General features: G+C 45.5%; 1 long non-coding RNA gene across 1 annotated transcript in view; it reads right to left on the minus strand.

Moving 5' to 3' along the window:
* LOC116485162 (uncharacterized) overlaps positions 1 to 26,422 on the minus strand; it is a 47,318-nt gene extending 20,896 nt beyond the window's left edge. Inside the window, exons 1-3 of the long non-coding RNA XR_004252798.2 lie at positions 26,402 to 26,422; positions 23,248 to 23,354; positions 15,476 to 15,533 (exon numbers count right to left, since the gene is read on the minus strand). This is a non-coding gene — a long non-coding RNA (uncharacterized LOC116485162). The remainder of the gene's footprint in view (positions 1 to 15,475; positions 15,534 to 23,247; positions 23,355 to 26,401) is intronic.
* Between the last annotated feature and the right edge of the window lie 1,078 nt (positions 26,423 to 27,500).

Genomic DNA, 27,500 nt, shown 5'->3' on the forward strand with positions numbered 1-27,500 from the left:
GAAGGAAGGAAGGGAGGGAGGAAGAAGGGAGGGAGGAAGAATGGAAGCAAGGGAGGGAGGAAGGATGGAAGGGAGGGAGGAAGGAAGGGAGGGAGGGAGACAGAGGAAGGATGTAGGGAGGAAGGGAGGGAGGGAGGCATGGAAGAAAGGATGGACGGAAGGGGGGGAAGCAAGGCAGGGAAGGAAGGAAAGAAGGAGGGAGGAAGGGAGGGAGGAGGAAGGGAAGGAGAGCAAGGGGAGAGGGGCAACTTATCTACACTCGCAGGCCGACTTGTGGAGGCTCTGCCCTTTATCTCCTTTCAGCTGACCTCACTTCCTCTGTTTTCCCATTCATTCTTGCAACTATAGTGTGCCTTCCTGGTTGTGCCCTCTGTGGGCATTTCTGTAGGAGTGCCTCCTTGATATCATGTATAAATGTGGGTCGCCAAGGTCCATTCACTGCTTTACCTTCTTGCTTTCCATCTGTTTCAGCTTCTTTCATTGACTTGAGACCTTCATGACATCCTCTTCAATTTTCAATCTAAACAGAAGAGCTGCTTCTTATCCGATTTTTTGCCCCAAATCCCCCACTATATTAGGGTCGATTTCTTTTTTAATTAGATCCCTTATTAGCTTTCTTTTTCTGCAAATAATTAGTTTGAACTACATGAAATTGCCATTTGCGTAAATCAAAATTGGTCAAATACCAGCACTTCAAATGGATCAACCTAATCACAAAACACAAAAATAAAAATAATACATGTAATATTATCTCTACATGAAATAGAGAAATTTTGAAGAATTCAAAATGTATAATGATAAAAATAAAAATCACTTATTTCATGGCTGGTCATGGCGGCTCATGCCTATAATCCCTGCACTTTGGGAGTCCAAGGCGGTCAGATCACCTGAGGTCAGGAGTTCGAGATCAGCCTGGCCAACATGGTGAAACCCAGTCTCTACTAAAACTACAAATATTAGCTGGGATGGTGGCAGGTGCCTGTAATCCTAGTCACTCAGGAGGCTGAGGTAGGAGAATCACTTGAACCTGGGAGGCAGAGGTTGCAGTGAGTAGAGATTGTGCCACTGCACTCCAGCCTGGGCAACAGAGTGCACAAAAAACCCTTCAAAAAATCAATGAATCCAGGAGCTGGTTTTTTGAAAAGATCAACAAAATTGATAGACCGCTAACAAGACTAATAAAGAAGAAAATAGAGAAGAATCAAATAGACGCAATAAAAAGTGATAAAGGGGATATCACCACCGATCCCAGAGAAATACAAACTACCATCAGAGAATACTATAAACACCTCTACACAAATAAACTAGAAAATCTAGAAGAAATGGATAAATTCCTCGACACATACACCCTCCCAAGACTAAACCAGGAAGAAATTGAATCTCTGAATAGACCAATAACAGCCTCTGAAATTGAGTCAATAATTCATAGCTTATCAACCAAAAAAAGTCCAGGACCAGATGGATTCACAGCTGAATTCTACCTGAGGTACACGGAGCAGCTGGTACCATTCCTTCTGAAATTATTCCAATCAATAGAAAAAGAGGGAATCCTCCCTAACTCATTTTATGAGGCCAGCATCAACCTGATACCAAGGCCTGACAGAGACACAACAAAAAAAAAGAGAATTTTAGACCAATATCCCTGATGAACATTGATGCAAAAATCCTCAATAAAATACTGGCAAACCAAATCCAGCAGCACATCAAAAAGCTTATCCACCATGATCAAGTGGGCTTCATCTCTGGGATGCAAGGCTAGTTCAACATACGCAAATCAATAAACGTAATCCAGCATATAAACAGAACCAATGACAAAAACCACGTGATTATCTCAATAGATGCAGAAAAGGCCTTTGACAAAATTCAACAACGCTTCAAGCTAAAAACTCTCAATAAATTAGGTATTGATGGGATGTATCTCAAAATAATAAGAGCTATCTATGACAAACCCACAGCCAATATCATACTGAATGGGCAAAAACTGGAAGCATTCCCTTTGAAAACTGGCACAAGACAGGGATGCCCTCTCTCACTACTCCTATTCAACATAGTGCTGGAAGTTCTGGCCAGGGCAATCAGGCAGGAGAAGGGAATAAAGGGTACTCAATTAAGAAAGGAGGAAGTCAAATTGTCCCTGTTTGCAGATGACATGATTGTATATCTAGAAAACCCCATTGTCTCAGTCCAAAATTTCCTTAAGCTGATAAGCAACTTCAGCAAAGTCTCAGGATACAAAATCAATGTGCAAAAATCACAAGCATTCTTGTACACCAATAACAGACAGAGAGCCAAATCATGAGTGAACTCCCATTCACAATTGCTTCAAAGAGAATAAAATACCTAGGAATCCAACTTACAAGGGATGTGAAGGACCTCTTCAAGGAGAACTACAAACCACTGCTCAATGAAATAAAAGAGGATACAAACAAATGGAAGAACATTCCATGCTCATGGATAGGAAGAATCAATATCGTGAAAATGGCCATACTGTCCAAGGTAATTTATAGATTCAATGCCATCCCCATCAAGCTACCAATGACTTTCTTCCCAGAATTGGAAAAAACTACTTTAAAGTTCATACGGAATCAAAAAAGAGCCCACATTGCCAAGTCAATCCTAAGCCAAAAGAACAAAGCTGGAGGCATCACGCTACCTGACTTCAAACTATCCTACAAGCCTACAGTAATCAAAACAGCATGGTACTGATACCAAAACAGAGATATAGACCAATGGAACAGAACAGAGCCCTCAGAAATAATACCACACATCTACAACCATCTGATCTTTGACAAACCTGACAAAAACAAGAAATGGGGAAAGGATTCCCTATTTAATAAATGGTGCTGGGAAAACTGACTAGCCGTATGTAGAAAGCTGAAACTGGATCCCTTCCTTACCCCTTATACAAAAATTGATTCAAGATGGATTAAAGACTTAAATGTTAGACCTAAAACCATAAAAACCCTAGACATAGGACATAGGCATGGGCAAGGACTTCATATGTAAAACACCAAAAGCAATGGCAACAAAAGCCAAAATTGACAAATGGCATCTAATTAAACTAAAGAGCTTCTCCAAAGCAAAAGAAACTACCATCAGAGTGAACAGGCAACCTACAGAATGGGAGAACATTTTTGTAATCTACTCATCTGACAAAGAGCTAATATCCAGAATCTACAATGAACTCAAACAAATTTACAAGAAAAAAACAAACAACCCCATCAAAAAGTGGGCAAAGGATATGAACAGACACTGCTCAAAAGAAGACATTTATGCAGCCAACAGACACATGAAAAAATACTCATCATCACTGGCCATCAGAGAAATGCAAATCAAAACCACAATGAGATACCATCTCACACCAGTTAGAATGGCAATCACTAAAAAGTCAGGAAACAACAGGTGCTGGAGAGGATGTGGAGAAATAGGAACACTTTTACACTGTTGGTGGGACTGTAAACTAGTTCAACCATTGTGGAAATCAGTGTGGCGATTCCTCAGGGATCTAGAACTAGAAATACCATTTTACCCAGCCATCCCATTACTGGGTATATACCCAAAGGATTATAAATCATGCTGCTATAAAGACACATGCACATGTATGTTTATTGAGGCACTATTCACAATAGCAGAGACTTGGAACCAACCCAAATGTCCAACAAAGACAGACTAGATTAAGAAAAAGTGGCACATATGCACCATGGAATACTATGCAGCTATAAAAATGATGAGTTCATGTCCTTTGTAGGGACATGGATGAAGCTGGAAACCATCATTCTCAGCAAACTATCACAAGGACAAAAAACCAAACACCACATGTTCTCACTCATAGGTGGGAATTGAACAATGAGATCACATGGACACAGGAAGGGGAACATCACACACCGGGGTCTGTTGTGGGGTGGGGGGATGGGGGAGGGATAGCATTAGGAGATATACCTAATGTTAAATGACGAGTTAATGGGTGCAGCACACAAGCATGGCACATGTACACATATGTAACAAACCTGCACGTTGTGCACATGTACTCTAAAACTTAAAGTATAATAAAAAATAAAATAAATAAAGTGCACAATAAATGTAAAGGGCTTGAATCATCCCAAAACCATCCCCTAACAACCCCTGGTTCATGAAAAAAAAATTGTCTTCCCTGAAACTGGTCCCTGGTGCTAAAAAAGTTGGAGACTGCTACCTAAAACAACATCCATTTATTATCTTAGTTCAGAAGGTCAGGTGTCATGATGACGTTGCGGGACTCTGCTCAGGACTTCACAAGGCTACACTGAGGGTGTTGGCTGGCTGCTTTCTCACCTGCAGCTTGGTGTCCTCTTCCAAGCAATTCCTGTTATTGGCAGAATTCGGTTCCTTGGGACTGTAAGTTCTTCTTGGCGATCACCTGGGGGTTCCCTCAGCTCCTTGTGGTTGCCCTCTGGTGCTTGCCTGTGGCTCCCTCCACAAGGATCCCTTGCATGCACAGTTCTCAATAGGGTCCACGCTCCTATGAGAATCTGATGCAGCCACCGATCTGACAGGAGGCAGAGCTCAGGTGGTAATGTGAGCAATGGGGAGTGGCTGTAAATTCAGATGAAGCTTCACTTGCTTGCCTGCCACTCCTTCCTCCTTCTGTCTCCTTCCACCACAGGGGTTGGGGATCCCTGGCTTATATGAATTAAATGTAGGCTTAGCAGTTATAGCAAAAACCCAAAATAAGTGGCTCAAAGAAAAGAGAAACTTCCACTAACCTGTCTAGGAGCTGGCATGGCAGCTTCATGGCACTAAGAACCAGGCTCCTTCTGCCTTCTGGATCTGCCACCCTAACTTGCTACCTGACCCACCTCTCAGTCCCCTTTCAAGGCAGCAAATTGAGGAAATAAGGGGAACACTTCCACATTTAAAGGCGTGTGCCAGAAGTGGCACACAAACATCACTTGTCTTCACAACTGAAAATCTGAAACTTTTCATAGCCTGGGCTTTGAAACTTGGCCACCTCTAGCCACAGAGAAGCCAGGAAAGTGTCTCCTTCTAGGCATTTCACTCTGCTACAAGTCAAGGGTTCTCTTATCTTAGAAAAAGGAGAGAACCAAGGTTGTGGACAATTAGGAGTCTCTGCCACAGTAGTGAAAGATCTGTCTCTTAAAAAAAAAAAAATCACCATATCAGATTGTTTTAAGAAAAAATTCCCCCAAACCTTTAAAAAATAGTTTCAGATCCATTGACTTTTATAGAGCATAGGAAGCTTCCCAGCCCATCCTTTCAGGTTGGCATCACCCTGATATTAAAAACAAAAATAATGCACAGATAAAGAGAACTACAGGTCAGTATCACTTATAAACATAGAAGCAAATCCTAAATAAAATACCATCAATGGTCTGTTATGGAAATCACACAACTTAATTAAGTAGAGCCTAATCCCAGAAATGCAAATATGGTTCAACATTAGGAAATTCACTTTATTAACAGATCACAAGAGAAAATCATATGGTCATCTCAAAATATGTTGAAAAATAATCTGGTAAAATAAAATACCTAACCCCAGATTTAAATTTTAAAAAAAATTTATTACCTGGAAATAGGAGGAAATTTCCTTACGTTGATGAAGAACACTGTGGCATTGATTGCTGTAGTCCCTCATCATCCATTCTCACTTCCTCCATTTTGTAATGGTCCCTAAACCCTAGCTTTAGTTTATAGAACTATAGCTTTAGGTGGGTGTGTGGTCACTAAGTTAGAGACTACATTTCCCAGCCTTCTTTGCCATTGAGAGTGGTCAGGTGATTAATTTCAGCCAATGAGATGTGAATAGAAGGCATACCTACAATTGCCTTGTTACTGCTTTAAAGAGGAAGCTCGACATCCCTTTCCTATCTCCCACTAGCTGGAAAACAGCAATGACTGATCATGTTTGGAAGCTACCTGAGTAGAATAGCAGAACCAGCCCTGTGCTGCCTACCCGGGACTATCACTGTGAACTCTTATGTAAGAGATCAGTTAGCTTCTATCTTATTTAAGCCATAGTATTTTGGAGTCTTCTTCTTGTACAATTTAGCCTATGCCCTAAAACCCCACAAACATAATTTCCAATGATGAATCATTAGAAGCCTCCCTATTAAAGTCAGGAACATGAAAAGGATACCTGCTATCATCTTTATTATACGACATTTTGCTGGAGGTACTAGTTGAAGCAATTAGGTGAGAAGAGGGATAAAATAATAAATATAAGAAAGCAAGAAATTTACATTCCCATTTTGTGCAGGCAATATGATCATTTGCTTTCTAACTGAAGAAGCACTAGAAAGAATAAGAGATTTCAATAAGTTTATGGAATATATATAATAGGTTTTCTTTTTTATTACTTTTTTTTTAAATTTTAAGTTCTGGAATACATGTGCAGGATGTGCAGGTTTGTTACATAAGTAAACCTGTGCCATAGTGGTTTGCTGCGCCTGTCAACTCATCACCTAGGTATTAAGCCTCACATGCATTTGCTATTTATCCTGATAATAGGTTTTCTATACACAATGACCAATTAGAAAATATAATAGGAAAAGAATCCTGTTCACAAAAAACAAAAAACAATAACATACTGACAAATATGTAGAAATAAACTTTACAAAAAATGTGCACATTCTGTTTTTTAAAAAAACTATAAGCTTTTCTCAATGATATAAGAAAGCTTTAAAAAAATCAAGAGCATACTATTTTTAGATGGTGTACTCTGCTATAAAGATGTCAGTATTCCTCAAATTCACTTTTAAATGGTATGTACTCCCAATAAAAAGTTTATAGAACTTGATAAAGTGATTTTCAAGTCCATCTGTTTGAGTCCAAGAAGAATAAAAACATCAAACATCTTATATGTTCTAGTAGCTTAAGTACTAGAAACAGACACAGAAACAGACAAATAGATCAATGAAATAAAAGAGAATACAAAAAAGAACAGTTGGATAAATGACAATTTTGTTGGCGGTAAAGATGGCATCTTACCTTAGTGGAGAGCACAGACTATTCGAGAAATAACCTTGAGATAATTGGCCCTCCATTTAGAAATAATTTTAGAACTTTACCTCACACCATATACAATAATAGATTCTAGTTAAATCAAACAGCTAAGAGTAAAATTCTAAACTATAAAAGTGTATGAATAAAAAATAGGGGAACAAGTGAGCAAGATCTCCGTCAGCAAGGCACAAAAGAAGCCGTAAAGTGGCAGATCTCAAATCTTTCCCTCTGTTCCAGCCACACTCCTAGCAGTTCCTGGACGTTGCAGGCATGCTCAGCTCTTGCTGTTCCCTAGGCCTGGCTGTTCTTCCCCCAGGCCTCTGTTTTAATGTTTTCTTGTTAATAAGGCCTTTCCTGACCCTTTTTGAAAAGTAGGCTTGGCTGGGCACCGTGGCTCATGCCTGTAATCCCAGTGCTTTGGGAGGCTGAGGCAGGAGGATTGTTTGAGGCCAGGAGTTAAAGACCAGCCCAGGCAACACAGTGAGACCCCGACTCTACGAAAATAAAATACAATAAAATTAGCCAGGCTTGTTGGTGCACACCTGTAGTCTCAGCTACTCAGGAGGCTGAAGTGGGAGGATCACTTGAGCCCAGGAGTTCAAGGATCCACTGAGCTATGATTGTGCCACTGCACTCCAGCCTGAGCAGAAGAGCAAGACCCTGTCTCCAAAAAACAAAAAGCAAACAAACAAAACACAGGCTTTACGAGTAAAGTAAGCCTCTACTGAAACTCTGTGCTGAAGCATAGCTCTACAGGAACATGGTGGAATCAAGGGCTTTTTTGTTGGAAACATCTAATATATTAGTTTGTCTAACAACACATTTAGGTCCTGAAGTCTCTCTACAACCTGTGCTTAAATGCTTCCAATGTCAGAGAAAGCATTATCCTCCGGGAGGATCTGTTCTGTCAATCTATCCACCAACCCATCATTCATTCATCCATCCATCCATCCATCCATCCATCCATCCATCCATCCATCTGTCCAATAGCCCACCCATCCTTCCTTCCACCCATTCATTCATTCATTCGCTACCTCCTCATCCTTCCATCGATCTTTCCATTTATCCATCCATCTACCCACTCATTCATCCACAGCACCATTACACAAACATTTACAGAGCATGCATTATGCACCAGGCATGGTGGTAGGCACTGGAGTTTTTGAATTGAATATATCATGGTCAGGCTGTCAAGGACTTCAGAGTCTTGTGCATGTAAACACATAACAGTAACACATTATGACAAGAGCTATAATAGAGTTCCTTTTCAACTGCCGTGGAAGAATGGAAGCAATAACTTCTGGGGGTGTCAGAGAAGGTTCCCAGCAGGGATAGCATGTTAGCCAGGAGCTGAAGAATGTCTAAGAGATATCCTCCAAGCAGAAAAGGGAAGAAGGGCATTATAGATGGAGGGAACAGAAACAGAATGCAAACATGTACACACACAAAAGCTTCATAAAATTGCAAATAGGAGGGCAGGATAGGGGATGTATGAGATAGGGGAGAGTGAGGCAGGAAGAGAGGCATCAGGCAGTGTGCCTGGAAAGGTGACAAGAGACGGAGTCTGAAAATCTTTGCAAATCTTGCTTAGGTTAAAGTTTTGGTGAGTAGAACGTTCTCTAGAAATCTCTGTAAAAAAATATGCAAAGAATCCCCATGATGTTCTTACATTAATCTGTGCTGCCGGCTTGGGCTTAGATGCAGCTTTGCAGAATATATTTTTTAAAGTTTCATTATGCCACTGTACATCAAAATAGGCCAATATAAATTATAATACGGTCATGCCAATAGGACTTGCAAACACAATATTTTAAGTTTGTATTGCATTCCAAGACCCATAAAAATTATTCCAAATGGCTGTTTGCTTTTTGAAACCAAATGAAAAGGTATTTGCAATTTGATTATTAACAAATCAAATCACTGATATGATATTGGATTCGGTACATCTCAAACTGACTGAGAGTGAAAAATCCTCAGTGGTCAATTATGTAGCATGGCTGGTTTATAGTTTCCTGTGTGTCATTAAGAATAAGCACCACAGCCAACTCAGATTTTATTTTGATTTATTTTAACCATTTCTCTACTCTGAGAATTTCTCTCCTAGCCTCTAGCAGGCATAGCAGCTTTGCCCTAACTGACATTGGCGTGGGTATGACCTGTTGGATAGTTGACTAAGTGAACAGATTAAGGGGTGGATGCCCAGGTGAATGAATGAATACATCGAAGGAAGCATTATCACATGGATGAGGGAATTCGTACCACTTACACTGCACTCCAGATTGGAATAACTGGAATCTCAAGAACCGAGTTGCTTTCATCGTGGAAAGAGTGCTGGTTTTCTGACCCCCAGCATGTAGTCACCCTTATTTTTTATATTGCTTTGTGGTTTTGCCCTGTATCCTTGACTAATATAAAAGTCCCCCTTTTTTAGATATGTTCAAAGCCTTTGGAGAATAATAAATAAAGAAAAAACAACACGTCTTCCAGTAAAATTGATCATTCTAGATTGAGCCTCCTGTGCAGTATCTCTGATCCCTCTGCAAGTTCAGGGGAAACCTCCTCCTTCCAGCAAAGATATCTCTGTCTTGCCTCAGCGGGATGTGCTTTTGTTTTTCAGGAAGTTTCTTCCTACTCACTTCAGTGTGAGACCTTCATTCCTGGGAATTCTCAGATGACCTAAACTCTGCTAATGTACAGAAATGCATGACTCCAGAAAACATAGGATATGTGTCTCCTGCTGAGAGGCCACTCCGTTTTGCCTTCTGATCAGAAACCTTGGGTTTTAGTTCCCTTCCTCTCTATGAAAAGGATTTGGGTTTGGGGCAGTCACACCTTGTCCTGCTTAGTTTGGAGCCATCTCCAGATGGCTATTGATGCAAACAGTCCCCCACTCCCAGGTAGACACTTCTTCTGTGACAGCTTTCACAAGCTTCTTTATGCTGTTTTCAAACCTGAGTCCTACAATGAGTTAGGCAGGACAAGCTTTAGGAAAGTTATGTGTCTTATACAAGGTCACAGAAACAGATGTCTATTTGTGTCTATCCAGGGTCCGTTTCCCCTCAGAATAGATATTTCCCATATATATATGGGAAATATATTTCCCATATATATATGGGAAATATATTTCCCATATATATATGGGAAATTATAGATGATAGATAGATAGATAGATAGATAGATAGATAGATAGATAGATAGATGGATGGAATCTCGCTCTGTCACCAGGCTGGAGTGCAATAGCACAATCTTGGCTCACTGCAACCTCTGCCTCCCAGGTTCAAGTGATTCTCCTGCCTCAAACTCCTGAATAGCTAGGACTACAGGTGCACGCCACCATGCCCAGCTAATTTTTGTATTTTTAGTAAAGATGGGGCTTCACCATGTCGGCCAGGATGGTCTCCATCTCTTGACCTCATAATCTGCCCGCCTTGGCCTCCCAAAATGCTGGGATTACAGGCATGAGCCACCGCATCCGGCCTAGAGATCTTAAGAGATGTCTTCCCCCACACTCAGGACTTGATCTGGGCAGAGCTCATGCTCATTCCATCTTGGAGGGGTAGAGAATGTTCCTTCCATACCCCTCCTTTCTGGCCACATCAGGAACGTTTCAAAAAAGAGCCTGTTACCAGCCAATGAGGTGTATTTCCAGGACTTTTGTTGAAAGTAGTGAGCAGCAGTAGGTTTGTTCACTGGCGTTGCTGGAAGCAGGGGTGAAACCAGTCTGGGAGTTCTGGGGGATAGCCAGTGGAGAGGGGTGGTTTAGAAAAGAAGCCAGCACAAGAGAGCAAGACATGAGACAGGGAAAAAACAAGACCCAGTGATATTCTTTGAGCTCCTGGATCCAGCAGTGCCTGAAACGAAATCTCCCTGGACTGTTACATTACATATGTATTCTGATTCTGCAAATGATCCGTCTCAAAATACAGTGGTGTAGAACATTTATTATTATCTGCATGGCTCTGTGGGTTGATGAGCTCAACTAGGTGGTCTTGCTCATGATCGTTGACACTATTGTATTCAGATGCCAATCAAGCTGGATGAGCTGGGGACTGGCCAGGCATCTCTCTCCATGCAGCCTCCCACATGGCTCGTGTGGACTTCCTCATGGAATGGAGGTCTCGGGAGAACAGGACTTCCTACTTCGTGTCTGGCTTCCCCTAGAGTGAGTGTTCTGAGGGAACAAGGTGAGAGCTGCAACTTCCGCCTTGGAGGCCAGCAGCGTTATTTCCATGGGTTACCAGCCATGTCCATGTGTTACCAGCAAGTCTCAGGGCCAACCCAGATCCAAGGGGAGGAAGCTACACAAGGGCATGTATATGGAAGACATGATCATTGAGAAGCTGCCTTTGGAGACCCGCTACTATGATATGCCAGCCAATACATTCACTTCGATGCCCGTAAATTTAGGTTTCTGCCACTTGCAACCACAAGCAAGTTTGCCACTCACAACCATAATCACAGCCTAGGTTAGGACGCAGCCCTGCTCTCCTGTCTCCCTCTCAAGCCCAATTCCGATGCTGCTTCTTCGTGCACCCTCCTCCATCCTCTTCCCCCTACCAGAATTAATCTCTTCCTTATTGAAATCCACAGCTCTGTTGGAAATCAGTAGAAAGAACTGAACAAAGCTTGAGTCATCAATGAGGCTGAACACTCTGCTGAGGAAACTTAAGCTGGGGAAACTGAGACCCAGAGAGGCAACACCAAAGACACTCAACAAGTTTCTGGATTCAGGGAAGCACACAGAGCCCTCTGTGAAGCACACATTCTCTCTCACAGAATGGATATTATGTACATAGCTGATTCTCTCCACTGGACTGTAAACTCCTGATAAGCAGGGATTATGCTACTTCCTCTCTGTATCCCCCACCACACCTTGGATGGGGTTTGAACAGGGGACAACTGCAGAACTTGTTTGCTGAAGCAACTTTTACCTCGGGACTTTCCCAAGTCTGCTCTGCCCTAAGCTATCTTCCAGTTTCTAGGGAGCCATCTCTGTGCCCCCACTAGAAAGTAAGGGCAGGAGGGACAAAAGGCAGCATGATGCAGCAGAAAAGCAGCACACAGGCTTGGCATCAGGCAGGCCTGCATTCTATTTATTTATTTTATTTTATTTACTTATTTATTTTTTTTGGAGACGGACACTCACTTTGTTGCCGAGGCTGGAGTGCAGTGGTGCAATCTGGGTTCACTGCAACCTCCGCCTCCCAGGTTCAAAAGATTCTCCTGCCTCAGCCTCCTGAGTAGCTGGGGTTACAGGCACGCACCACCATGCCCAGCTAATTTTTGTATTTTTAGTAGAGATGGGGGTTTCACCATGTTGGCCAGGCTGGTCTCGAACTCCTGACCTCAGGCGATCTGCCTGCCTCGGCCTCCCAGAACGTTGGGATGACAAGTGTGAGCCACTGCGCCTGGCCAGGTCTGTATTCTAATACAGGCTCTGCAAGTAGAACCTCCATTTTCTTATCTGTAAAATGGGACGTGATAACTACGCCTGCCTCCTGGTCATGTGGCTGTGCAATGCAATAATGTATGCAAAAGGGCTTTGAGATTCTAATAAGCTACACGCATGCAAGGGGTTGGCATCATTAATAAATTCGGATGCACAGAAGCCCGTGTGCTGGCAGGGCCGGGGAGGGGATGGAGGGGCACCACAGCCCAGATCCCCAGAAAAGCTGCCCCCTCCGCCTTCCCTTCCTGCCCACCCCACAGCTTTTTCCAGGCCCAGGGAAGAGCAATGTCACCAAGAGCTGCCCGTCACAGCCCAGGGCCAAGGAGAGCCTGAGCCCCCTCAGATTTCTGCTCCCCCTGCAGATTCCCACCCATTATCAGCCCCGAGTGGGGAAGGAGACATGACTAATTGTGCCCACAGTTGCCTCCTGGCACGGACAATTAGCCACCTGCATCTAATTCTGAGGGACCCAGAGGCTAATTGCATCTTCCAGACCCCATGGGTGTGTGTGTGTGTGTGTGTGTGTGTGTGTGAATTCTTGAGCTACCAGTGGGCACCAAAGCAGAGACTGTTAAGATGAGTTGGTATTATTGCATTTAACACTCAACAAGAGCCTGCTGGCCCCTGAACACAAAGGAACCAGGGCATGACATTGTCCTTCCCTATAGAGGAGGGACAAAGGAGGCTTTCACTGGTGAGTGAGCAGAGCACATCCCCTAGCTGGTGAGCCTGCTGTGACTCACTCTCGGGGTGGAGGGGCTGACTTCAAGGTGGCCACTGCCATCAGAACCATGTGCCCCAGGGTTCCGGAAAGATGCCATCCCGGACCCTCCTCTACACCCCTCTCCTCTCTTCAGAGCTCTGAGCTTGCTCTACGTTGATGCAGATACGTTGGCCTGTATGCCTTCCCCTTCTCTGGCTCAGGGCTGGGCACATAGTAGGTATTGAGAAAATGTGTGTGGATGAATAAATGAATGAGTAAATGAATGAATGACACCTGCTGCCTCCATCAGGGCATCCTGGTTTCAGCCCGTTTTGTTAGGGCACCCTGGCATATGCCTTCTCATTTCATGCTCATCCTCACCAAGCAGCATGTAGAGACCTCCAGGGGGTTTGGCTCTATGAGGGGACCCTGACGTCTCCCCCGATTCCAGCCTGTGCCTGCTTTGATCTGGACAAAGGCCGAGTGCCTGACCTTCGCCTCCAACCCTTGCTTTCACTCCCACTCCTGCAGCAGCTGCTCCCCCTGGCTGCTCCCCCGGCTGCTCCCCCTAGCTGCTGAGGACTCCGGGCCCCATGTAGAGACTTCCAGCTGGAATTCCCTATCCTTGGCTCCACATCCATCTACTTTGCGTCTGCTTAGGAGGCGTGACTGCCCTGGCTGGTCCCGTGGGATTTAATCTTCTCAGGCCACCTCCCCTGACCCCCTGTGGGGCAGATGGAGACTACCTCCTCTGAGGCACTTGAGCCTATCCCTGCCCAGGCCTCCATCTGGCCCCATTCCACTCCCCCACAGAGTCCTTTGCCTCATGTGGCTCAGTTGTTTGCAGAGGATTCTTTGCGCTGGCAGCAGGGAAGTGGTTGTTAAGGTCAGAGTAGACCACTGCTGTGATCAACTCCCACCTGTCAGTGGCTTCCCTCAGTAACACACAATATAGGCCTCTCGCAGGGGCTCACACCTGTAATTCTGCACTTTAGGAGGCCAAGGCGGGAGGGTCGCTCCAGCCCAGACCAGTCTGAGCAACATAGTGAGACCCAGTCTCTACAATTTTTTTAAATAAGAAACAAATAACACACAACACAGCCCAGCATGGGTGGGTGAGGGTGTTCTGCTCCATGCAGTGATCCCCCCAGCCAGGCCTCCTCCATCTGGGGCTCAGGGTCCCGCACTGTCCCATCTGCGTTCAGCAGGTAGATGAAGGACAAGGGAGTATGGAGAATAACGGAGGTTTCCATGACCTTGTCTAGAAGGGGCATACCTCATCTCTCCCACATTCCATTGAACTCAGTCATATGGTGGCACCTAACTACAAGGAAGCCTGGGACTTGTAGTTCAGTTATGTGCCCAGGAGGAAAAATGAACAACTAGCTGGTCTCTCACACTCCCCACCCAGGATCTCAAATACAAAGCAAAGAAAATGAGTGATTAGGCATTTCCTCTGTGAAACACCACGATGTGGTATCCAAACTCCCTGCCTCATTCCTTGGCCTTCCCTCTCCACACTTCCACACCCTGTGTATACTCCAGCCACTTCAAAGCCAGTGAGTTAGGACCGCCAAAGCTGCCCCCAGGCTGTTGGACAGGTCTGTGGTTTGCTTATTTCATTTCCTCTGCCTCGGGTGTTCTCTCCATGTCCCCCAGGCTCTACTCCACCTTCAAGACCCCCCCTCTCAAGGGCATGCTTCCCTGCAGAACACCCCCCCACCAGCCTCCTTCCCAGAAGAGGTGGCAGCCTGCTCACTCTCTGCCACTATCGTGCCCTGCACCTGCCCACACACTTTCTTCTCCATGGCCCACTCGGCAGTCCACCTGCATGTGTTGAATTGTGTCTCCCAAAAAGATATATCCAAATCCTGACCCCTGGTACCAGTGAATGTGACTAAACTTGGAAATAGGGTCTTTGCAGATGTAATTAAGTACAGCATCTCAAGATGAGATCATCCTGGATCTAGGACTTGCGCCCTTGTAAGAGAAAGGTGAGGGAGATGTAACACAGAGACCCAGGAAGGTCCAGGGAGAAGGCCGTGTGAAGATGGAGGTAGAGGTGGGAGCGACACAGCACGAGGCAAGAACACCGAGGACTCCTGGCAGCCACTAGAAGCCAGGAGGGAGGCATGGGGCAGACTCTCCCACAGACCCCTTAAAGCAGCAGTCCCCCATATTTTTGGCACCAGGGACTGGTTTCATAGAAGACAATTTTTTCACAGACTGCGTAGGGGGATGGTTTTGGGATGATTCAAGTACATTCCATTTATTGGGCACTTTAGTTCCATTGTAATATATAATAAAATAATTATACAACTCACCATCATGTAGAATCAGTGGGAGCCCTGAGCTTGTTCTCTTGCAACTAGATGGTCCCATCTGGGGGTGATGGAAGATAGTGACAGGTCATCAGGCACTAGATTCTCATAAGGAATGTGCAACCTAGATCCCTCAAATGCACAGATCACAACAGGGTCCACACACCCAGGTACTAGGCATAATACTCAATAGGTAGTTTTTCAATCCTCACCCTCCTCCCACCTTCCACCCCTAAGTAAGCCCTGGTGTCTGTTGTTTCCTTCTTTGTGTCCGTATGTACTCAGTGTTAACTCCTACTTATAAATGAGAACATGTAGCATTTGGTTTTCTGTTCCCGCACTAGTTCACTTAGGATAATGACCTCTAGTTGCAATCATGTTGCTGCAGAGGACATGATCGCATTCTTTTTCATGGCTGCATAGTAGTCCATGGTGTATATGTACCACATTGTCTTTATCCAGTCCACTGCTAATGGGCATTTAGGTTGATTCCATGTCTTTGCCCTTGTGAATAGTGTTGCGATGAACATACCCGTGCATGTGTCTTTATAGTAGAACAATTTACACTCCTTTGGGTATATACTCAGTAATGGGACTGCTGGGTCAAATGGTAATTCTGTTTTAAGTACTTTGAGAAATCGCCAAACCATTTTCTACAATGGCTGAACTAATGTACATCCCCACCAGCAGTAAATAAGCATTCCTTTTCTGTGCAACTTTGCCAGCTTCTGTTATCTTTTGACTTTTAAATAATAACTTGCTGCCCCTTTAGCCTGGACCCTGGGATAACGCCCTTGGAGTAGATCTGAGCCCAGTCCTCAGAGAGAAGCCAAACCCAGCCAAGTCCTGCTTACATCAACCTGCAGAGGTGTGTGAGAGAAACAAATGCACATTGTGGTGTGTCCCTGAGGATCTGGGATTGTTTGCCACCCAGCAACAGCTGACTTCTACAGCCACACACTACCATCTGCTCCCAGTGTGTTTGTGTTCACTCCCAATTCCCCGGATTCCAACTCCAGTTTCCTGACCCTGACTTCAGTAAGGGTCTCGTGCCTCTCCACCCAGCTAGGACCTTGGCTGATCTCGCCATCTCAGCTCTGGGGAGGCCTCCTCATGTCAGGCCCCAGCAGTGGGGCAGAGGGGTGGGGAGGAGATTTGGAAAATTATAGGATTTCCCTTGTTGTACTGGCTTAAATTAATTACATGTCTGTGAACCTTCTAGGCCAGCACTGTCCAACAGAAACAGAATGTGAGCCAGGTATATAATCTAAAATTTTTCAGTAGCCACATTAAAAAGTAAAAAAGAGGCCAGGTGCAGTGGCTTACACCTGTAGTCCCAGCACTTTGGGAGATTGCAGGGCAGGGAATCACTTGAAGCCAGGAGTTCAAGGCCAGTCTGGGCAATAAAGTGAGATCCTGTCTCCACAAAATATTAAAAAATTATCTGGGCATGATGGTGCACACCTGTAGTCCCAGCTACTCAAGAGGCTGAGGTGGGAGGATCACTTGAGCCCAGGAATTGGAGGCTGCAGTGAGCTATGATCGCGCCACTGCACTCCAGCCTGGGTGACAGAGTGAGACCCTGTCTCAAAAATAAATAAATAATTAATTAGTTAAGAAATAAACGATTAATTAGTTTAAGTAAAAAGAAAGTGAAATTAATTCTAATAATACATTAAATTTAGCCCAATATACCCCAAATATTATTTCAACATGTAACCAACATTAATTATTTAAATTATTATATGCTTATAATATATTATATATATGCATTATTTAACAGATATTTTGCATTCCTTTTCATGCCCAGCCTTTGAGGTCCAGTGTGTATTTAACAGGCACGGCATGCCTCACTTCAGACCTGCCACATCTCAGTGCTTAACAGCCATATGTGGCTTACAGCTACCGTACTGGACAGCGCAGCTCTGAATAACGGAAGGCAGAACTCCATGTCACCAGTGTGTAAGATGGTGCCTGGCACACAGGGGGCACTCGGTAAATAATTCCTGAATGGATGAAAGATAAACACATAGGCATTGCTTTAAAGCTGAGAACAGGTGGGCAGACCTGTTACCCATGGGGGAAAAAAAAAAAAACCCACGGCTTAGACCCATCAAATTTTCATATAACGGATGGTGGTGTTTTGGAAGGCCACATTGGCTGGTGCTGTGTCTGCATCCGAAGCAGACTTGCTCAAAGGGGTCATATGCAATGAAAATACAACCTCAGGCAGCAATTCCCAAACTTGTCTGACCACCGCACGTTATTTAAATTGTTCTGTTTTTGTCAGGATGCCAATCGAGGCTCATGTGATACTGTTTAAGCTAAAGCAGACAGAAAAAAAAATGATCTCAGAGTTGAATTAATTGCTGTAAGAAATGATCAAAATTTGATTCATATGCTTAATATAAAGTAAACATTGAATAATTGCACCAATAAATGTTAAAATCATGAGATAAAATGCATAACAAAGACCGGCAATTGTCAAATAGAAACGCACACAGCTTGGCAGTGAGAGGCAAAATATACAACCTGCTGCCGAACCTCACGCTTCCTGCCTAAGGTGATTTGTCAGGGGACTTCCTGTCGTTGTCAAGTGCAGGAGACCCTTTCCCAAAGGAAGATCGGCACTTAGAAATAAAAGCTACAACCAGCGTGGCCAACATGGTGAAACCCTGTCTCTACTAAAAATACAAAAATTAGCTGGGCGTGGTGGTGCACACCTGTGATCCCAACTACTAGGGAGGCTGAGGCAGGAGAATCGCTTGAACGTGGGAGGCGGAGGTTGCAGTGAGCTGAGATCACACCACTGCACACCAGCCTGGGCAACAGAGTGAGTGAGACTTTGTCTCAAAAAAATAATAAAATAAAATAAAATAAAATAAAACTAATAAAAACTACCAGTAGTCAAAGGCGTATCATGTGTCAGGCACTGTTCTAACTCTCTGAGGCTGATACCACAATCGGGGTCATTTTATGAATGAAGAAACTGAGACACAAAGAGGTCAAGTAATTTCCAAGTCAGGTTGAACCTGGAGATCTGGTTCCAGAGCCGGTGCTCCTAACTGTTATACCACACAGCCTCTTCTGTGTAATAATTAGAACCACTCTACAATTTTTTTGCATTTTTCTAATGTACACTTTAAAATGAATTTAAGACGAACAATGCCACCAGCTGTGAGAGCTCCTGTCCTTTGGAATACCCACAAACATCTTACGGAACCTTTGTGTGCCATGGGACGGAGTTTTGGAAATGGTGCTGGAGAGATACATGCAAACTCTATTTAATGCTGCCAGAAGCTATTTCAAACCATTGATTGATTGATTTCATCACTCCCCTTTCTCGCCACCCCTCTTTCCAGAAGAATATCTTACAATAAAAACAGAGTAAAATCAGATCAAGCAGGGAGGTGTAATATTACAGGTAATGCTATAGAAATTAAGCCCGAAATCTTGTTCTGAGCTTCCCAACAGCTGGAGTCTGGAGCAAAGGCCGGCTGGCCATGGAGTTCTTATTGTCTTAGAGGTAGGACCAGCCTGTGTGTCAAGAGAACCAATTTTTCTTGGCCCAGTGCCCTAGAACGCATTTGTCATAGAGACATTTGCATAAATGGCATTGAGCAGTGTAATGAATTATATCCCCAATAGTCATTTTACAAAAAAAAAAAAAAAAATGCAGTGATGTTCCTTGGGTGGCTCTTGCATCACCGTAGAACCTTTGCTGAGGGCAAAATATTAAAGTGTTGCCCCACAAAAGCAATCTAGAGGGGATATCGAGTAACTCCAGCACCTTGATTCTAGACCAAAACAGAAGCGGAAGTAATTCTGGAATTTCAGCTTAAGCTGCTTTCAAACCTGTTCACCCGTCTTTATGCCTGCAGCCTTCTTCGGCATTCTCTCCCAATACCCAGCTCTGAGCACATCCTGTCTTGCCCAAAAGACTGCAACTATTCTGCAAGAATATGGAAGTGACTACCTGGGCTGTTTTGTTTCTCTCCATGCACCAGCACATGATAGGTGCTCACTGAGTGTTTATTGCTGAATGAAGGAATCATTCAAAACTTTAAAATAAGAAAAAAAAAGGTCTCACATCACTCCTGCCAACTTGCTGGTCCCCAAAGTCCATGTGCACTTGCCTTTCTCTGTGCCTTCCCTGGCCTGGCCCCTGCTGTTAAAATCATACTCAGATGCCACCTCCTCTATGAAATTTCCCTCCTTGCCTCCCACGGAAACGCGTACCATCTTCTCCATTCTCCCTGGCATCCAGCACAGACGGCTGCTTACCCGGGGCAGCAGGCAACAGTGGCTTTTAATGTCAGGAAGCCTGGCTTTGAGGGGCTCCGGTAAGTCTCTTAAGCAAGTCTGAGCCTTGGTTTTCTCGTCTATAAAATGGCCAGGAGGGAATGAGGAGAACTCTCTAAGTTACAAAGAGCTACATTAATGTGCATTCACCCAGCAGTGCCCCTCCAGCCTGAAGGTGGCTTTACAGCAAGGTACTCATCAGCCTCACCTCTCCATTACCAAAATGTCTAGCAGGGGCCTGGCTCAGATGACTGAATAAACGCCGGCAGACTTAAATGCGAGGGGTACCATACATGTGCTTTCTGGCTGGTATGCTAGGTCTCCAACCCAAATATTCTGGGCAATATTCATAAATATCTAGAATTAACTCCCAACAGTTCACATTTCTTTGATTTCATGGTTCTAAGAATAGAAATAACCTTTCAATTTTAAATAGAAATTGCGGAGCTGAAGACAAGTGACGAAAGTCTTCCAAGACATCCAGGCTCGACTGCAGAGTTCAGGCAGGGCACGGAACACCGAGGGGGAGGTCTGTTTGACAAATCTTTGAGCGAAGCCAGAGTTCCGGAGAGCGAGGTCTGAGGCGGGCTCTGCTGGAGGCAGGCACAGCCTGGGCAGAGAAGATGATTAGCAATAAATGGAGAACACCTCAGGGGACCCTCCTACAGACAGTCTGTCACCCAGTGTTTTTACCATTCCATTTCAAAGTGTAATTAGATAATCACTTTCCAATGCCTAGATGCAATTAACCCCTTTGGAGCAGCCCTCGTTCACAGTCAACTTTCACAGGCCACAGAAGCTGAAATGCCCATGACGAGCCTGCGCATCGCAGATTTCAGGAAAACATTTCTCAAGGAGAAAAATAACCAACAAATATTTGTGGGTTTTAAAGAGAGAACTTCTTTCTTAAATGCCAGAAAGAAACCATTTCTCATCCAAGAGCTCAGCGTGAACCATCAGTCCCTCCTTCCTCGTCCAAGGCCATGGACAGAACCACCTTCAGGCGCAGCCAGGCTGAACTCTTCTGCTGAGGAAGAGAAAGGGGCTTGCAGCCTGTCCTTCAAGGCCACCTGCCCGGCCAGCTGCACGTGCAACCCCCTCTCCCTTCCTTGCAGGTTGCTGTGCTCGTCCCATTTCATTTAACACACTGGGAGAATGCAGATTCCCTGTGGTCCCCCTTCTCCCGTGTGATTCACAAACCCAAGACGGCAAAAGGCCAAACGGAATTCACAACGTCCCAGGACTTTCTTCTCTTTTCTTTTTTTAGAGATGGGGTCTCACTGTGTTGCCCAGGCTGGTCTCAATCTCCTGGGCTTAAGCAATCCTCCCACCTCCACCTCCTGAGTAGCTGGGACTAGAGGGGCACACAATCACGCTCAGCTTTCCTGAACTTTCAAAAGCGATTTGTTTATTTGCATGGTCTTTTAAAGCACTCCTATATTTCACGTGACCCTTCCAATATCCCCACGAGGTGGACAGGAAAGGGATTATTATGCCCATGTGACACACAAGGACACTGACTGACAGAGGGGCCAGATTCAATATCACACAGCTGGTAAGAGGCACAGCGAGATTCCAACTTAGGGCCCCAGATATAGGCTCCCAGTTGCACACTCTTTCCACCATGCCGTCTTTATTTATTCCATACCTACTTATTGATTGCCTACTATGTGCTAGGCCCTGGGGATTCAGCACCTCACAGCTCACAGGAGCTACCTACTCTCAAGAGATTATAAAACTAATGGAGGAAGCAGACATAAAACTGCAGCATGAGAGTCCAATGAGAACTGGAAGCCCTGGAAGCCACAGGAGCCCAGTCCAAGAGCCCAACCTGACACTGGGAAGCCAGGTGAATAACAGCAGAGTCAGGACGGTGGTGAGCAAGGCTGGAGGAGACAGTCTGTGGGGCATGCAAGTCCTGGCCCTGTGACTCATGGATACACTGGAAAATATTTAATGACTGGCTCTGGGGGAAACCGACCTGATGTGTAGTGTCTGCCCACTCCCATGATGTAAACGTTGCCATTTAATGACTGGCTCAGGGGGAAAACAGACCTGATGTGTAGTGTTTGCCCATTCCCATGGTGTAAATGCTTCCATAGCTGCTGATGTCAAGCTACCAATGTGAAGTCACTGCAGGTTGGGAAGAGATGCACAGGTCTGCTCCTGCAAGCTGGTGCCAGCCAGTGGAGGCTGACTCCAGCATGCCACTGAAGTGACATCTAGAGCAAAGCCTGAAGGGCTCATCACAGGGTGGACACAAAAGATGGATTTGAGTTTGAGTGAGATCAGAGGCAAAACTGAGGACAGGTTTTTACAGAGCTGTGCTGTCCAATTCTGTACTCACTAACCATATGTGGCTATTTGGTTTAGATTAAAATTTATTACAATTAAAAATTCAGTAGTTTGGTGGCACTAGACACACTTCAGGTGCCCAATGGTGACATGTGGCTAGTGGCAATCACATTGGATAGCACATATTTTAGAACATTTCCATCCTCATTGAATATTCTATTAGCTAGCACTGTATGGAAGGAGGGAAGGAGAATGAATTTCTAGCAAGAGAAGAGAAGCTGTGATACAGAAGATGAAGGGTCAGCTAAAATAAGCTTCTTCAATGTGCCAATTTCACCAAGGATCAGCCTCTAATGAAGGATGGATCGAATGAATGAAAGTTAAGATGTTGAGCTCCTCGACTGTGGTAAGCCTTTTCTTTTCTTTTCTTTTTCCTCTTCTCTTCTGTTCTCTTTTCTCTTCTCTTCTCTTTCTCTCTTTCTTTCTTTTGTTCATTCGCTTGTTCTTTCTTTCTTTTTTTGTCAGGGTCTCACTCTGTCACCTAGGCTGGAGTGCAGTGGCATAATCATGGCTCACTGCAGCCTCAACCTCCTGGGCTCAAGCCATCCTCCCACCTCTGCCTCCCAAAGTGTTGGGACTACAGGCATGAGCCACCACACCTGGCCCTGTAGTGAGACTCTTGCTGGGTGATCTGCTCCCTGCCCTTGAGCAATTTACAGCCCTGGTACACAGTAGGTGCTCAATATATGTGTCAAGCATTTTGGACCATCTTGGGGACAGTGCTCCATGGAGCATGCTTTGGGATGCACCTGTCCAAACACAGCCCTGTGTGAGCAGGTGAAGCCCAGGGCTGCAACTACTGCTCAGGTGCTCAGGTGCTGGCCCACAGAGCATCCGGCTTGGGCTAAGACACCCATCGGGAAGTAGCTTTCTCTCCAATGAGAATGTACTGCATATGTTTCTTGTTTCATCAGTACACAGGAGCATAGTGACGACCACAGATACACAGTGCTTGGGTCAGCTGCTGAGGAAACCAAGCCTGTGTTTAACAGCTAAGGCAGCAGCAAGCCTTTGGCGGAGCCCAGCACGGCCCCACCTCATGGAATGGAAGCCGGATTGGAATCCAGCTACACTTTTCTCCAAAACCCATGCTCCGTCCCTACCCCTGACACACTCACCTCTTGATCACTTTCATATCACAGCCCCTGCTCATCCGAGAGCCTGGAAACCTTCCCAGCAGTCCTCCTTACTTCTCTTCCCGGAGCCTGTGTCACTTTCACAGCCACTTTAAAAAGGAAAAAAAAGGTGACTTTTATTCTATTCTAAAAGTAAAATCGCACTCTTTCAAGAAAATTAGAAGGCAAAAGAGAAGTGGAAGGATAAAGGAGGAAAAACTTTGCCCATGGTTCCAACCATACAAAGACAGGCACTGTGCGGGTATTTTCTGTGTAACTTTTACTTTGTGTAGCATCTTTTTTGTGATCATGCTGTGGATTCAGCTTTGAATCCTGCTTTTTGTCTCAGCACGGGATCACCTGCACTCCCAGGTTACTGTACTCTTACCAACATGGTTCTCCATGGCAGCATCAATTTTAAGTGGCGGGTGGACCCTGGTTTACTTGAATCATCGTCCACTTTTGTTGGACATTTAGGTTATTTCCAATTTCCCTTTTATGTATGGCAGCTTGGTTTACTTCTCCAGACACAAAGCTTTTTACACGTTTCAGATTCTTTCTTTGGGATAGATTTTCAGCAGTGGAATTACTGGATCAAAAGGTATGTGTATCTGGCTGGGCACGGTGGCTCACACCTATAATCCCAGCACTTTGGGAGGCCAAGGTGGGCAGATCACCTGAGGCCAGGAGTTCGAGACCAGTCTGGACAACATGGTCAAACCCCGTCTCTACTAAAAATATAAAAATTAGCCGGAGGTGGTGGCACATGCCTGTAATCCCAGCTACTAGGGAGGCTAAAGCAGGAGAATTGCTTGAACCTAGGAGGTGGATGTTGCAGTGAGTGGAGACCTCGCCACTGTACTCCAGCCTGGACAACAGAGAGAGACTCCATCTCAAAAAAAAAAAAAAAAAAAAATGGTGTATCTTAAAGTTTCTTAACGCAGATTACCAAATTTCTTTTTACCAATTTATGCCCCCAAAGCTCAGGTGTGGTGGCTCACGCCTGTAGTCCCAACACTTTGGGAGGCAGAGGTGGGAGGATGGCTTGAGCCCAGGAAGTTGAGGCTGCAGTGAGCCAAGACTATGCCACTGCACATCCTGTCTTCTCTCCTCCCTCACCAGCCTTGGATTTTATTGTAATCTTTCCTCATTTCATAGGTTCATGTACTAACTCATTGTTTTGATCTGAATTCCTTTTATTATTTTGGTGATGGAGCCTTCTCTCAAATACCAACAACCTTTGAAAAGTTTGGTGGCCACTAAAACTGGACATATCTTTAATAAAAGTGTGCCAGGTTCCAAGGCTGCCCGATCGGCAGGGAAGACACAAGGCTGTCCTGGAAAGTCCACACTCTGGGAGATTGTGGAGGATTCTCCGTGACCGCGGCCTGCTGGACTCTGGTATCCTGTCCCCATTACCGTTCCTACACTCACCTAATGCCACCTCTTGAATGAGGACAGTGAATTCCAAATAAACGCCTGTTTGTCTGTGTTTATAAAGCAAAGGACAAACAAAAACAAGCCTGGCCAGAGGGGGCTGCAGAAGGCACCTGTGACCCTGCAGACCAGAAGCTCAGGCAGCAAGGTCTGGGGGAGACTAATTCCAAGACGCTGGATGGAAAAGAGGTGGCTGGCATTCTAGATGACTGAGCTAGAGGCCTGTGACTCTTCTGTGAAACTCCCTGGGGAACAGGGGCCAGAAAGAATATAAACAGAAATATGAAGTTGGAGGCTGAGAAACAGAAAAGGAGAGAAAAGGCAGGGCCTAGTGGCTCAGGCCTGTAATCCCAGCACTTTGGGAGGCCAAGGCGGGTGGATCACTCGAGGCCAGGAGTTCCAGACCAGCCAGGCCAACATGGAAAAACCCCGTTTCTACTAAAAATACAAAAATTAGCCGGGCATAGTGGCGGGCACCCAACAGTGAGAGCCAGGATCGCGCCACTGCACTCCAGGCTGGAGAGAGACTCTGTCTCAAAAAGAGAAAGAGAGAGGGAGAGAGAAAGAGGGGGGAGGAGAGAGAAAGAGGGGGGAGGAGAGAGAGGGAGGGAGAGGGAGGGAGACAGGTAGGGAGGGGAGAGGGAGGGAGAGAGAGAGAGAAGAAAAAGTTACAGGGAAGGAAAAAAAGACAAACGGCGAGAAAGCTGTAGGATGGGGAGAGGCAGACAGAGCAAAGTGGAAGTCAGAAATGGTGATCCGCTGCCCTAAAATAAATTAAACAGGGAGAAAACAGAGACCCAGGGGTATGTGGACAGAGAGTGGAATGGGGAGGCACAGGACGAGGGAGTCCCCCAGGCCGGAACAGGCCAGAAAGCCAGACCCTCGTCGAGGGGAGGGGGCGAGCCTAGGGGTGGGGAGCAGACGGGAGAGAGGGTCGCGCCGAGCCGCGAACCCCCGAGGAAAAGCAGCCCCGCCGCGCCACTTCCAGGGGTCCGGGCTTGGGCCACTCGCCCCATGCCCAGGGTTCGGGGGCAACACCAGCGGGCGGCCGCAGCCAAGGAAAGGGCTCCCCAAAGTTTGCAATAAAATCACCCACGCCCGCCTCCGTCTCGGAGGGACCTCGTGCAAATGCACGACCCCAGGCACTCCCTCGGCCCCTCGCCCGCCTCGACCCCGTCTCCCCCATCGCCCCCTCGCCCCCCTCGCCCCCCTCGCCCCCCAGCCTCTGCTGCAGCCCGTGCTGCTTCTCCCGCGGGCGGGTGGTGCTTGGCGGCGGCGGCGGCGGCGTGCGGGCCAGCTCGTGGTAATCCCCCGATGGTGACGCTAGAGGGCGCGCAAAGGTTGCTGCGCCGCGCCGGGTCCGCGAGGAGCGGCGGGTACAAACGCAAAAAGCGTAGGGCCTGCGGGTGTCGGGACGAGCAGTGGGGTGCTAGGGGCTGGACAGTGGGGTGCTGCGGAGCCGGGCAGTGGGGTGCTGGAGGCGCTGGCCCGGATGGCTGATGGGAGGGTGCCATGCAAAGAGGTGTTGCTCACTTTATTTATTTGGAGAGACGTTGCCCCTGAATTAAATCTCTGCAAGACTGAAACAAGCCGGTGCAAAACTAAATGAGAGACAGGCGGAGGCAGGCAGGGCAGGAGATGCCCCGCACCTCGCTCCCTGGGTTATTGAACCCTCAAAACTGCTTTGGGGGAGAAATAGTCTGATCCCACCAGTACTCACCTCTCCACACACACGCACGTCCTTTCAGAATGGGGTTGGGCGGGGGAGGTAGTGAACTTTAATAGGCTTTTAAAGCAAAAAAAAAAAAAAAAAAAAAAAAAGGTTTGCACGAGGCTGAGGTACTTGAAATGATTTTTGTGTTGCAAATTGCTATGCTTTTACTGAGGCGCTGATGAAAATAAATGAAGCTCCTCTCTCTCTTTTTGCTAATAAATGAAATGAAAAAAGCGCCATTATTATGCCACCTGCTTCTAATTCCTAATTGTGGTAACTTAATTCTCAGATTGTTGTTAGCTGCTTAATATCGCAGGCGCACAAGCAAAAATAAAAATAAAAATATGAGGGCCGTTTGGGTCTTTTTTGGCCAACGAGGTGGAAGGTGCTTGGACTCAGTTTTTTGTTTAGTTTGGTGACAGTTCCCACAGTGAAATGTGCGCACGGTATTGGAAGGGAGAAATCTTTATTCTCTTCAGCATCCCAAGGGGAGCTCAGAAGGAATAAAAAGGCTTCTGAGATGCTGAAAACCTAAATAAATAGTCCATGAAAAATGATCAGTGACAAGGTCCATATTTTTTCCATACTGAAATAGAATGGTGCATATTTCCTATAAAAGAAGAAAACATTAATTTTTATAAGCTGGTTCCTAAATGCCTTCTATGAACCTCTGAACCACACAGTTCCCAGCCTGGGCATTGTAGCTGGGTCCCCTGGCTGAAAAACCTTTCTTTCGGGTGTGTCACAGATGACAGGTAAACACCTTCCCAGTCATTATTTCCGGGCCCTCCAGTCTGGGGAGGTGGGGATGGTGATGGGGCGGGGGGCAGTGGGGGGTTGCGATGAGACTCTTAAAATTTCTCCCAGACAAATAGAAATTAGCAGATCTGAATCACAATTTTGCCAAAGTCAAGAGCTATATTTAGCTTCTTCTCTTATTTTCCATTAAAACCAATTTTTTTGTTTGTTTTCCATCGTCTCTCTTATTGTTGGGAAGTTCTGGAGTATCAGACTTGTTAGGAGTGTGTGAGAGAGCCCCAAATAAGTACAAATTTAGGAGAGAAAATGCCATATTTCTCTGGTACAATTATGAAAGGATAGAATA

This window comes from Hylobates moloch, unplaced genomic scaffold, assembly GCF_009828535.3.
Source record: "Hylobates moloch isolate HMO894 unplaced genomic scaffold, HMol_V3 SCAFFOLD_16, whole genome shotgun sequence".
Lineage (NCBI taxonomy): Eukaryota > Metazoa > Chordata > Mammalia > Primates > Hylobatidae > Hylobates > Hylobates moloch.